The sequence below is a fragment of the Dipodomys spectabilis genome, unplaced genomic scaffold (genome assembly GCF_019054845.1).
Source record: "Dipodomys spectabilis isolate Male_0828 unplaced genomic scaffold, ASM1905484v1 ptg000009l, whole genome shotgun sequence".
NCBI classification, from domain to species: domain Eukaryota; kingdom Metazoa; phylum Chordata; class Mammalia; order Rodentia; family Heteromyidae; genus Dipodomys; species Dipodomys spectabilis.
Window position 1 is genome coordinate 3527450 of NW_024870686.1, and position 14521 is coordinate 3541970.

Consider the following 14521-nt stretch of genomic DNA (forward strand, 5'->3'; position numbering starts at 1 on the left):
GTATTTTAAGTGAAACACATATATGAAATGCAGGCAGTGGAAGCCCCTGACTCATCTTCTATGTCTGGTAATCATCAAGTTTTCTGTATCAAATACTTTTCTTCTAACACAACAAAATCCTACAAACACAAAACTGCTGTAATATTTTTTCTTCTCTTCACTGAATATTAGCAAAAGAATATCTGGTACCAGAAGTGGCAAAGAGTAGGTCAAGGTTTAAATAAAGCGGAAAAAAAAATGTAGCACAGGCCTAATAAGTCTTTAACACATTAAGACGTTTTTCTTTCTTCTTGTAGTTTGAGAGAAAGATAGAGTTATGAAGGTGTAACTGAACAAACAGTAGTGGAAGAAATACAACTCACCTAATGGAAACTATTCTTGAAGCCTAAGGTGACAGAGAGGCTAGAAATTACAGGGCCTAGCAATTGGGGGTGGGGTCAGGGGGGACACAAACAGGAGATATGAAATCATTCCATTGAGTCTTCTGTGTTAGAATCAGAGTCCAAGTAACTGGTGCTTTTCCAGTGGTAGAGTGAACTTTTGATCCTTGTTGGGATCCCTGTATCTATACCCTTTGTCACCTGATTTGCCATCCTCATGCTAACGGTGATTATGTTATCCCAACCATCACTGTCACATTGGCCCATGTGGCTGTCTTAGCTAATGAAATGTGGGCAAAAGTGATGATGGCCAGATATAAGCAAAGGCTTTGAGAGAAATAATGTGTTTCTGTCTTTGGAAATGCCCTCTTTGCCTCTGTTATTGCCCTAAGAAGAAAGTCAGCTAACATATTCATCTAAACATTTGAGAGGCACATGTACTCAACTTAGCATTTACAATGGAAGCTACACCTCAGCCCACAGCAGGCATATGTGTGAAATAAATGCTTACTATTATGCCCCACTGAGATTATCTGACTGCTAGAAATTACATGGACTTCCCCACCTGAACCTGTTGTTTCAGATCGCTTCATAATAGCCACCACAAACTGAGGAAGAGAGGGGTGAGTTAAATACAAAAAGCACTTAGTAAATGACCAAAACAAAGTCATGACCAGTCAAGATAATTATTGTTTTATGTTCACCTGGCAGTATCTGAAGGTAAAAGAACTCACAATCCTATTAAATTTGGAAGAAAGTAGTATATCAGTAAAATTACTAGCCTGATTTACCAAAGGCTGATTGCTCAGCTGCAAGGCAAGATGGTACTCATGGGATGGAGCTGAGACTGCTTGCGATCCCCAAGAAAATTGTTTATTTTCAAGGGCAATTTCAGATATGTCCAGGCATAATAATGAAAAAGGAAGAATCTCCCAGAGATCAAAGTGAGGAACAATGGAACTGCTGGACAAAGGAATTCCTCCCAGGAAATGGAATGTAGGGCACAGCGCCTAGGCCTTGAGTTCAAGCCCTCCAACACACACACACACACACACACACACACACACACACACACACACACACATACACAAAGTGAATCATTTTGGGCTGAAATGTTGATTTCTGCAAAATGAATCAAGGTTACTTTCCTTGCTTGTTCAACTACTCCATTTTACACTAAATTTACATTAAATGTCTAATATTCCAGTACTGGGACTTGAACTCGGAGCCTCATGCTCTCTCTTAGATTTTTCCAACCATAGCTGGCACTCATTACTTGAGCCACACTTCACTTTCAGCTTTCTGCTTGTAAATGGCTGATATAAGTCTTGTAGGTTTGTCTTTTCAGGCTGGTGTAGGTATCAATCTCCTGTGTAGCAGTAACAGCAGTAGATTTTAGGAGCATGGCATGGGTGCCCAGCTGAGATCTTTATATCTTTTATTTTTTTATTTTTTATTTTTGCCAGTTGTGGGGCCTGAACTCTGGGCTTGGGCGCTATCCCTCAGCTCTTCAGCTCAAGGCTAGTGCTCTACCATTTGAGCCACACCACCACTTCTGGCTTTTTCTGCTTATCTGGTGCTGAGGAATCAAACCCAGGGCCTCATGCATGCAAGGCAAGCACTCTACCACTGAGCCAACTTCCCAGCCTGATCTTTCTAGCTTAAGTAAGAAATTCTTACTTCTGAAAAACACAGGTTACAGCTTTTCTTCACTTTATTTTTTGAAGTAGAACAAAGATTACTATTTCTCATAGCATTAGAAGTCTAAAAATGTAAGACAAAGATAAAAATCTCTGATTCAAATATTTCAGGCAATAATAGAACTTTTAGTTTTATTCTGGTCATTCCCTTTTTGTTTGCTTGTTTGGATTTTCTTTTGGCACTAGGTTCTAAACTGCCTAGTATTTGTGACACATATGCTCTGTCACTTAAGCATAACCACAGCTTATTGCTCCTAGGTTATATTTCAAATAAGGTCTTGCATTATGCTCAAGCCAGCTTGGCCCACAATCCTATTTATGTGGTCTTGGGTTGGTAAGTACAAACTTATATGCCCAGCTTTATATTCGTAAAGATGGAGTCTTGTGAACCTTTTTGCTTGTGCTGACCTAAAACAATAATACTATGATTTCTGAACTCTTCCTCTTAAATAGCTTAGATTATAGGCATGGGCCACCACATCTGGTGCCCTTTCCTTTTCTATTAGAAATAGGTCTGGTTTCAGAAACACCAACTACTTGTATTTTCAGGCAAAGAAGAGTAAATGCATCTTTCTCTTTCTCTCCCAAGTAAAGCAACAGGAAAACATGGATAGTATATATGAATCAGTCATTTAAAAAAATCCTATTGAATGTAAAGAAAGGAAGCATTATTCATAAGACCCCTGAGACCCAAGAAATTATATGATATACACTTCTAGATGTTTCTTTTGCCTCTTATTTCTCAGACTATGTTCTGGAGAAGCCAGTGACCTAAGAACACTACCAACAGCAAACAAAATATGCTCTCCCCAACAAAGTCCTTTTAGTCAAATTACAGTTAAAGGAATATCTGAACAGACAGAGAATTGTTAGCTATCAGTGGCCCCATTGCAGAGGAAAGCAACCCAGTCCCTGTCAGCAAAGGTCAGGTGGAAAGTCATGATTTCTACCCTCTTCAGCCTGCAAAGAGATGTCCTAGCCCCTATATTAGCATATTAGAGAAGGCCATGGGTGTTTGGGGGAGGGGACGGGTGGCAGGGAAGGGGGACCAGGTCTTTCACACTGATTCAGGAATAATATGGTCTCATGGAAATCATTGACTTCTTATCCATTGCTATTGTTTAGTTCTTAAATGTCTTCCCAGAGGTTCATGTGGCAAAGATGTCATAGATTTCTCAGAGATCCTAAGGAAGTAACATAATGATTATTTCAAGGGCAGAAAGAAGGCATCCCTTAATCTCATCCCAGCAAAGAGATCCTTTAGGAAAGAAGAAGAAATCAAGATATCCTCAAATAAAGAAACACTAAAAGTGTTTGTGGTGAGGAGACCTGGCCTAAAAAGGGGCTAATGGTGTTAGTGAATCAGAAATCGAAGATAGAAGAAATAGAAGGTGTAAAAAATGGTAGTAAACTGAATAGATTTTCCTGCTGTCCTTGAGGTTTCTATATTATACCTCAATTGGTATATGAATTAACACATGTAGAGGAGACATCTGATCATTGTATTGCACATAGAGGAGGGTAAATGAATTTGAAGAATGGAAAGCTACTAAATTTCACTCAGAGTGGAAACTTCTTGATGCTGCAACTCTGTGGAGCTACAAGTGATAGTGGCACAATGCTATTCACAAACATTTTTTTAAGAATGAGCCTACCATTCACGTGTACTATTATACTGGTTTTATTTAGTAACAAGGGCTGGGAATGTGACTTAGTGGTAGAGTGCTGGCCTAGCATGAACGAAGCCCTGGGTTCGATTCCTCAGTACCACACACACTGAAAAAGCCAGAAGTGGCACTGTGGTTGAAGTGGAGAGTTCTACCCTTGACCACTAAGAGGCTCAGGGACAGAGCCCAGGCCCCATGTTCAACCTGCAGAACCAAAACAAAACACAAAAAAACAAAAAAGTCCCTTCAAGACTGTAAGATATGCAATGGCGTTCTATAATATTATTTCTTTTAAGAATTCGAATGCCTGCTTATATTTATAATATAAATTAATATACAAAATTAATAGAACAGCAACTGATACATCTGTTCAGATGGCTCTGTTTCCATTTTTTACCAACTACCGAGCAAATCTGATTTATTTTTCCATTCCTTCTACCCACTTAGTATCAAACAAATACAGACTTCAAACCTGCAGCTTCTTAGACCATCTGAGTCAATGGATTCAGAAAACTACAATTAAAAAGTTAAAATTTTAAGTATATCTACACACTATTTGTGAGATCACAGACATGATAAAGAGAACACGTTATTAGGATTTCCCCCCAATATCAGGGCAATCCCATGTAGCTCTTTAATTTTCTAATATTTACCTCCTTTTTAATCAGAATTGAAAGGTTGGATAAATAGAAATCTTTTTTTTTTTAAGAAAACTCAAATTCTATTAAAAGTGTGTGAGGTCATGTGTTGCTATTTACATGACCAGTTTTGTTATTTACAAGTCATTCCATTGATCTCAATTGTAAAAAGTAAGGGAGGCAGGGATGAGAGCTAGTGGGAGGTCTTGTCAGCTGATCCCAACCTTTCCTCTGTCACTTGTGAGTATGAGCTTTTCTCCATGAACAGCATTCCAAGGAAGCTTATGGCATGAAAGGCTCTAATCTCTTCTTCTCATGTGCCTGTCTCCCATTGAATGGAACCACCATCAGCTTAGGGGTCATAGACAAAATGCTAGAATTTCAATCAGCAAGTCCTCCAATTCTAAAAGTTTTAATTCTGGTATAGTCTTCTATGTATCTCTTCTAAAACTTTCTGCCACCAGCATTCTGTTCTATATAATACAGTAAAAGCCTCAGTGTCCTCTTGGCATCCTCCATCACCACCTCACCCCAAGGCAGGTATCATTGCTGCCAAGGTATATCTTCTAAAATGTGAGCATTCCCCCCCTCTCTCAAAGCCCATGCATGACTTCCTATCACCAAAAGTACAAAGTCCAAATGTTTTTCATGTCCTTTCCTATGTACTATCCCACAAACAAAAAGAAGTTAAACTTCTTCTAAAAGTTAGGAAAAAAATAGAACTTCATACCACTATTAAAAACACCAAAAGGCACTACACAGCTGCTTGAATGGGCACATTCTGACAACTACAGAAAACAGAGGGGCAAATCATATTCTTCAATGAGATTTACAAATAGAAACTAGACACTTACCCTAAGTCCACAGGCAGAAAATTAAATCAAATCCTTTTCTGCCATAGATCTAACTCCTACATAACTCTACATATATTTATTTCACTGGTGATGTAATTCTTAGTCCTCAGATATAGTCCTATTCTAAATTATATGTTGACATCAACCATTTTCAACAGATGAAATTTCAAAGTATAAGCTTAATACAGTGTAAAGTTTTTATGAGCTGTGTATTTATTAAGTCCATAATTAGAGACAGAAAGTTATTTAATTGTGAATAAGCTCATGATACACCATCTATAAAATGCCTTGTTTCTCTTCGATTAAATGCCATCAAATAAATGAAATATTCAATTTCCTCCCAAAAGAAAAGAACTCCATTTTATTTTTAATTTCTGCAGCATTGAACAACTGGTATTACATTTACTACCCTAGTCCCCAAATAACAGGATACTGCTTTCTGAATATCCATTAGAGATTAGAGAATGTTTTTAGGAAACTTGTTACTTATCTCTACCTGGGAATTCCTTACCTTTTCCCATTCAATGGCAGCAGTGTTTACCAACACATACCTTACTTTGAAGGCTTACAGTATCCCATTTTCAAGGACTATGATAAGGAAAGTAAAATATTTGATGAGTAGACAGAAGGAAACCTCTTTTCACTCTCTTGTTCTCTTTCTCTCTCTTTCCTTCTCTCTTGGTCAGTAAACAAACCCAGAGAGAATAGCTTTCCAGCATGTTGAAGATTGTCTGGCAGATCATTAATCCCAGAAAAATCTCTCCAAATTTACTGATGCGTGGATTCCATTTTCAAATTTCTCATTAGTTCCTCTTTATGGATTAAATGCTGATGTTCACGAGTGAATGCACACAGCTTCAGCTGATGGATGTAATTGGGTTGTAATGGATTTTAGCTGCTGTTCCTTCTGATCTAGCCAATTTGAAATGCAGTATCAATGTATTCTCCCCATCTCTCGGTAGGGAATGAGAAATTGAAACCTACAAGATGAAATTTATCAACTTTCATAAAGTCAGCTTCAACCATCATAAAACTGTTAAACTTCTCATTATCATTCCAGTGCAGTTATTTCTTGAACTCTGGTCAGGCAGTCAAAATATTAAAGCACATTGGAATAAGTAGAGTTGATCCCTCAATATTCTGTGTGTCCTCAACATCGATTTTGGTGCTGTAAATATTACCAAGTGAAGATGACATAAACACAGCAAAATTTAACACCAGAATCATAAAATGACAAGAAAAGATTTAAAGGTTGCAAAACCTTCTGCAATTTTATATTTAAAACATGATTTGCACTTACACTAGGTTTGATAACAAAAATTGCATGTTTCAAAGTCACAAAAATTGCCACTGAGCTGTTCTTCTGGCATATTCTAATGTCTAGCTGGTGATCCATGAAGGACATAGTTTAGCAGATGCCCAGGAAATTGTTAACTGTCACAGTCAACTTTCACTTTCCACACTATGGGTCCAAGTTATAACCAGTAGTTTCCTTTGATTCTATATTCATAAGCACTCTATAACTCAGTGAGATCCAGATTCTAATTGACCTCAAATAGACTGAATTTTTCTTTTATCTTTTATCTTTAATGAGATACAAAAAAGTAAAATGTAGTAAAACATCAAGTCTATTAAGAATTCCAGAAAAGAGTATCATGGGAGAACAATTTTCTATTCCTAACTTCCTTAAATTCTTTTAAATTCATGCTGAAATTCCAGGTTCTCATACAATTCTAAAGTTTTCTTAAATAATTCAATGATTATTATAAAATACCACTAGACATTTATGCATCACTTCTGTTTTATTTTTAAGTGGTATCTTATCAGTGATAAAATTAGAATATATAGGTATCAGTGATAAAATTAGAATATATAGGTATCAGTGATAAAATTAGAATTTATAGGCTAGATAAAAAAGATAGGGAAGATAATTAGGTCTTCTCAGTTGTGCTTTGAATTTATGCAGTATTTTCTTTGTATTGTGCATTGAACCAAACTATACAAACACAAGTATTTCTTGAGTTCATAAAAAGTGGCCAGCTGAAATGATATACTTGTGTGAAAATAGCAAGGATTAATATCATATTTGCTTTTCATAAATAATACTAATTGGCACACACATTCCATTTAGCATCTTCAAAGCACTTGACAAACATTAAGTAATTAATTAATTAAACAGAAGACCATGATGAGCTTAATTGGAATTTCTCTAAGGACCAGCAATACTTCTTGGGTCATGTTAGTTTTGAAATAACAAGAATAACCTTTCTTGTGATATTTGACTGTCAGTTTGAGCCCGGAAAGTACCTGGGTGCATGACAATTAGATGTTTTTAAAAAGGTCAATTGGATTTTTTGTAACCTCCAAAGTGAGAGGTTAAATTTCTCCTCTCTCTTTTCTCTCTATTTCTCTTTGTTACTTTCTCTATCTCTCTGTCTCTGTCGCTGTCTCTCTGTTGGTCTCCACTCCCCTCTTCCGTTGCCTTTCATGCGCTCATACAGGAGAACACAACTAGTTTATTCTAACAAGTATAAATCCTCCCTCCCACCCAAGAGACCAAGTCCAGAACCAAATTTATTATAAATTATAGTACTGTTAAAACATATCATTTTATTGTATTAATATCTAATCAAACCTACATAGAAAGAGGACATGTTGAAAAGGTAACTAGATTTACTCCTATATATTAATAGTAAAGCCAGTAGTTATGTTCTATGAAGACAACATCTTCTTCTGAGCCATAGGGAAAAATATTAACTCAGAGTAGTAAGAGATTTGTTGTCTGCAAAAAAGCAGTCCCTCCCCTGACAAGAAAGTAAACTTTAGGTTCCTTATTGCTCATTGTTTTTATTTACTTCTATCCAAAAGATCTAAAATAGAATGATCTTCCTAAACTTTCTTTATTTTATTTTGTCAGTCATGGGGCTTCAACTCTGGGTCTGGGCACTGTTCCTGAGCTCTTCAACTCAAGGCGAGCGCTCTACCATTTGAGCCACAGTGCCACTTCCAGTTTTCTGGTGGTTTATTGGAGCTAAGAGTCTCACGGACTTTCATGACTGGACTGGCTTTGAACTGCAATTCTCAGATATCATCTTCCTGAGTAGCTTGGATTACAAGAGTGAGCCACTGGCGTTTGGCTTCTTAAACTTTCTAAAGCACCTCAACCCAAACATACATGACAAAAGTCAGAGAAGAAATGCATATGAATTTTCCTAACTATTCTGTGAACCTCATGTTGCTCAACTGTGAGGTGAGTTCCCCAAGGTGACTCACAACAGATCTTAACAAGAACAGTAGCCTTTTCTTCATTGTAGAATCTTCCCTTAGTGCAACAAAAACATTTCAAAGAGAAGAGGGTGGAGAAGTCTACAATACATGAAACAGATCCTTTAATGCAATCATAATTCAGACAAATTTTGAGTTTATCTTTTTAAACAGTACTTTTATTACTTTGAAAACAATTCAACAGTAGCTATTCATCAATTATTGTGATTAAAAAGTGTTATCTTCAAGGGAGATATCAAATAATGTAATTCCTTAGAAAGCCAAAGTCAAAGTTCAGCAAAATAAAGCACCACGAAGTGGTGCTCAAAGGGGGATGGTAGGGCCAAAGGGAAATGGTTAGCCAAATAAAGAGAGGAGGGAAAAATTAGTCAAGAATCAAATATATATCTTTAAAAAAATTAAGAGTGAGGGAAGGGTTATGGGTAGGAAAAGGATGGTTGAAAATGTTGAAAGGGGTGACATTGGTCAAGTTATATTGTAGTCATAAACTGCTTTGTTAAGTGGCAACTCCTTTGTACAACTACTTAAAGCTAATAATTTGTTTTAAGATTTAGAGAAAGAAAAGAAAAAAGAAACCTCAAACACAGTATGTGTGGGGGGGGTAGTGTTATTTAGCCTCGTTGATTTGTGGACAAGTTGAATTGAGCTGTTTCTGAAAATTAATTACCTTACTCCAAAGGCAAAAATGTTCTATTACAGTAGAAATAATTGAATGAAAATGTTTTCAATGTTCTCAGAATAACTCCCAAAGAGACATTCCAAACAAATAATTACTTAATGTTTAGGCAAGTTTAGATTTTGATTTATTAGAAAAGCTGTGAATTTCTATATAATTATTGTCATATAGTTTTAATTCTCAAGCTCATAATCTTTCAAAAATCACTTCATTGTATGTAATTTTCTTTCTCACCTCAGTGATATCAAGAGTTGGTTTGCAGAACTAGCTCTGTATCCAATGCAGAGATCTGCATCCAATGGCTAAGATCCAGTGGTCCATTACTTTCAATTATAATCTTTGACAATGAAACTTGCTTATTAAGTTCTTTTTTTTGGAAAATATAACTCCATTGTCTCTGATTTTATATACTTAAAGGTAGTTCTTATAAAGGTGTTAGAAACAACCACCTGAAATAAAAAAAAAACATTTGAATATGTATCTTAGGGTTCATTTCTCTAACATCAACTTATCTGAACTTTTCTGCTTGACTCAGACATACACTAGTTATTGCAAATAAGGGAAACTATGGTACCTATGTTTCTTTGGGTCTGGCTTGCTTCACTTAATATAATTTTTTCCAAGTCTTTCCATTTCCTAACAAATGGGACAATGTCATTCTTTCTGATGGAGGCATAGAATTCCATTGTGCATATATAGCACATTTTCTTGAAACATTCATCTACTGAGGGGCATCTGGGTTATTTCCATATCTTAGCTATGGTAAATAATGCTGCAATAAACACAGTCATGCTGGTAGCTTTAGTGTGGCCTTGTTTGTGATCCTTTGGGTAAATGCCCAAAAGTGGGATTGCTGGATCATAGGGGAGCTCTGTGTGGAGTCTTTTGAGGAACCTCCATACTGCTTTGTATGTCCCTCCCCCATGATATAACCCCTGCTTTCACTGTATTTGATGTTGGTATAATTTGGGGAAGGGAAGGGAAAAAACAAATTGTTTAAATAGGGATACAGGTGGATCCATTGCAACAATGAGATGTACAAGTCGTTATGTCAAAAAACGAACTTTACAACTTTGGTGTGGGGGGAGGAGGATTTTCACAATAAAAATATAATAAAAAAAAAAAAGAGTTCCATTCGACAGAACTAGAACTAAAGGAAAGACTTTCATTGTTTCAACCATGGCTTTAGTGTCTGGTCTTAAGCAGGCTTTCAAGAAATGTTGGAGTATTCTATTTCCTGGAAGATGGTAGAATCTTTTGAAATTTTATTTTAGTTCAAAAGGTGCTCTTACTTTAAATCTATCCTCTTTTATTTTAAATTAGATTCAGCCTGCAAAAATAGAAAATATTCTTTTGTCCTTAAAACATAGATGACCTATAGCCAAAAGTGTTGATAGTTTGCCTGAGCAACTGGAGTAGTGAATTTTTAAGGAATGGTTGCAGCTTCTACTCCATCTAGACTACACTGAATCTAGTGTGTAGATTAATATGTCCATTGATTCTTTTGCCTTTCCTCAGTGTTATGGATGCCGCAGTTTTGGTGAGATACAAAAGATCTTTTCCTTTCCAAATTGCACCTTATAGTTGAAAAAGACAAATGAATAAAAGTGAGCAAATAAACAAGAAAAATCCACAAAGGTTTAAGCACTCCTAGAAGGCAACACAGTAAGACAGAGAGTAGCAGATACCCTGAAAATATTACAAGAAGGGATAGGGGATATACTAAGGCTTCTTGGCACAGGTCAAAACTTCCTATATAAAGATCCAGAAACACAACAAATCAATGAAAGGCTGGATAATTGGGACTACATTAAACTGCAGAGCTTCTGCATGGCAAACTAGCACATAACTAGCAAGATAAATGGAATGCCCACAGCTATGGGAGAAGATCTTCACTAGCTATACAACAGACAAGGGCCTCATACCAAAAATATACCTAGAGCTCAAAAAGTTTAAGTCCCCAATAACAAATCCTCAAAGAAACAAACACGCTACTAACAAGTGGGCTAAAGAATTAAAAAGAGACTTCTCTGAAGAGAAAATAAGAATCACCAATAGACACATGAAGAAATGTTCAGCATCTCTGGACAGAAAAGAAATGCAAATCAAAACTACATTGAGCTTCCACCTCACCCGAGTTAGTATGGTCATTCTCAAGGAAACAAATAATAACAGATGCTGGATATGGCCAAAAAGAAATGCTACTATTCTGTTGGTGGAAATGTAAACTAGTTCAACCACTCTGGAAAACAGAATGGAGATTCCTCAAAAGACTAAACAAAGAGCTGTCCTATTACCCAACAATCCAACTCATTGGCATTTTCCCAAGTGATCACAAACAAGGCCACACTAAAGCTAACAGCACAATTATATTCATTGCAGCATTATTTACCATAGCTAAGATATGGAACCAACCCAGATGCCTGTCGGTAGATCAATGGATGAAGAAAATGTGGAATACACAATGGAATGCTACACTTCCATCAGAAAGAATGTCATAGCCTATTTAAAGGAAAAGAAAAAACTTGGAAACGAGTATATTAAGAGAAGTAAGCCAGGCCCAAAGAAACATAGATCCCATGGTTTCCCTTATTTGCAATAACTAGTATATGTATGAGACAAGCAGAAAATGTCAGATAAGTTGATGTTAGGTGAAATGAATCCCAAGATAAGGACTCAAATGGTTTTTTTCTTTCTTGCTATTCTTTCTAACATATTTATAAGATATTTCTTTGTTGCTTTGCATGTACCTCCCCCACAGTATAACCCCTGCTTTCACTGTGTTTGCTGTTGGTATAATTTGTGGAGGGGAAGGGCAAAAACAAATAGTTTAAATAGGGATACAGGTGGACCCATTGCAACAATGAGATGTACAAGTCATTATGTCGAAAAACGAACTTTACAACTTTGGGGAGGGGAGGGATGATAAGGGGAAACAAAGGAGGAGGCAACAATGCTTGATAAGAAATGTACTCATTACCTTGCCCATGTAATTGCAACCCCTCTGTATGGTATTTTCACAATAAAAAAATACTGAAATACTAGAAATGATAAAGAAAAAAAAGATAGTTCTGGGTTTTCTGATACTTTCTGTGTCTATAAACTAATAATATAAGAAAATTTCTCTAATATGTTATCCTCTAGTAAAGACAAACATATAACGAGAACAAAGGAATGGAAAAAAGCAAAAGAAAATGGGAATAGATATACCCCTATCAGGTAAATTAGACTTTAAGTAAAATAAATAAATAAATAAGATCTCGTTGTAACTAAATAAAAGATAATTTAACTTATTGTTTAATGATTTCAAAAATATTTAATTCAGCAAGAAAATGTAATCTATGTATATGTCTATTATGCATATATAGATACAAGTACATATCTATCTATCTCCAACATCAGAGTGACCAACCATTAAAGGTAAATATCATTTGATCTAAAGGAGAGATAGACTCAAATTGTTGTGGATTTCAACCTCAAACTTTATTAGTCAACGAATTATCCACAGACAAAATACACAAGCAAAATTAACATTTAAACTATGCTGTAGACTGAAAGGACCCAGGACATGTTTACAGTTCATTTCATATAAAAATGTACAAAGAAATCCAATGTTATTGACTCATGCTTATAATCCTAGCTGTTCATGAGGCTGAGATAGGATAATTTTCATTTGAAGACAGCCCATGCAGAAAAACATTAATACTTCATCTGCAAAATAACCCAGAGTTCAAGCTCCAGGACCAGAATAGAAGAAAATTGAAATTATAGTTGCCTTTTATCTGTCCATAGTGGAATAATACCAACAATAGTATGCATGAATCTATGAAATGTACCTAACATTTTCCTCAACAATAAGAAGGTTCATGAAACAACAAGAACATCCTCACCCAGATGTATGAGATGCAGCAAGCCAATAGGAGGAGACTTTATAACAATAAGTGCCTACAATTGTAAAAGAAAAAAAAGAGTGTGTTCGAAAAAAGAACCTAATAATAAAAAAAATTTTTTTTAATAATTTTATTTTATTTGAGAACATACTGTACAGAGGGGTTACAATTACATGGGCAGGATAATGCGTACATTTCTTACCAAGCATTGCAGCCTCCTCCTTTGTTTACCCTTCACCTCCCTTCCCACCCTCCCCCCTCCCCCCCACCCAATCATACCCCCCTCCCCTCCCCCACACCTACATTGTAAAGCTGGTTTTGACATGACATTTTGTACTTCTCATTGTTGCAACAGGTCCACCTGAATCCTTAAACGACTTGTTTGTCCCCATCTCCTCCACAAGTTATACTGACATCAAATATAGTGAAAGCGGGGGTTACACTGTGGGGGAGGGACATACAAAGCAACAAAGAAATAATCTTATAAATGCGTTAGAAACACATGCATGAAAGAAAAAAAAACATTAAAACACATATTTAAGGGATCGTTTTCCTAACATCACATTATCTGACCTTTTCCGCTTGACTCATACATATACTAGATATTGCATATAAGGGAAACCATGGGACCTATGTTTCTTTGGGCCTGGCTTACTTCACTTAATATAATTTTTTCCAAGCCTTTCCATTTCCTAACAAATGGGGAAATGTCATTCTTTCTGATGGAGGCATAGAATTCCATTGTGTATATATACCACATTTTCTTGATCCATTCATCTACTGAGGGGCATCTGGGTTGGTTCCATATCTTAGCTATGGTAAATAATGCTGCAATAAACATTGTTGTGCTGGTAGCTTTAGTGTGGTCTTGTTTGTAAACATTTGGGTAAATGCCCAAAAGTGGGATTGCTGGGTCATAGGGGAGTTCTATGTGGAGTCTTTTGAGGAACCTCCATACTGCTTTCCAAAGTGGTTGAACAAGTTTACATTCCCACCAACAATGAAGTAAGGTTCCTTTCTGTCCACATCCCCTCCAGCATCTGTTGTTGTTAGAGTTCTTGATTTTTGCTGTTCTAACTGGAGTGAGGTGATATCTCAATGTTGTTTTGATTTGCATTTCTTTTATGGCTAGGGATGTTGAACATTTTTTCATGTATCTATTGGCCATCTTTCTTTCTTCTTCAGAGAAGTTTCTCTTTAAGTCTTTCGCCCACATATTTATTGGGCGGTTGTTTCTTCGAGGATTTGTTGTTGGGGGGTTTAATTTTTTGAGTTCCAAGTATATTTTACATATGAGACCCTTGTCCGTTGTATGGCTAGTAAAGATCTTCTACCAATCCGTGGGCTTTCTATTGATCTTGCTAGCTATGTCATTTGCCCTGCAGAAGCTCTGCAACTTCTTGCAATCCCATTTGTCCAACCTTTCTTTGA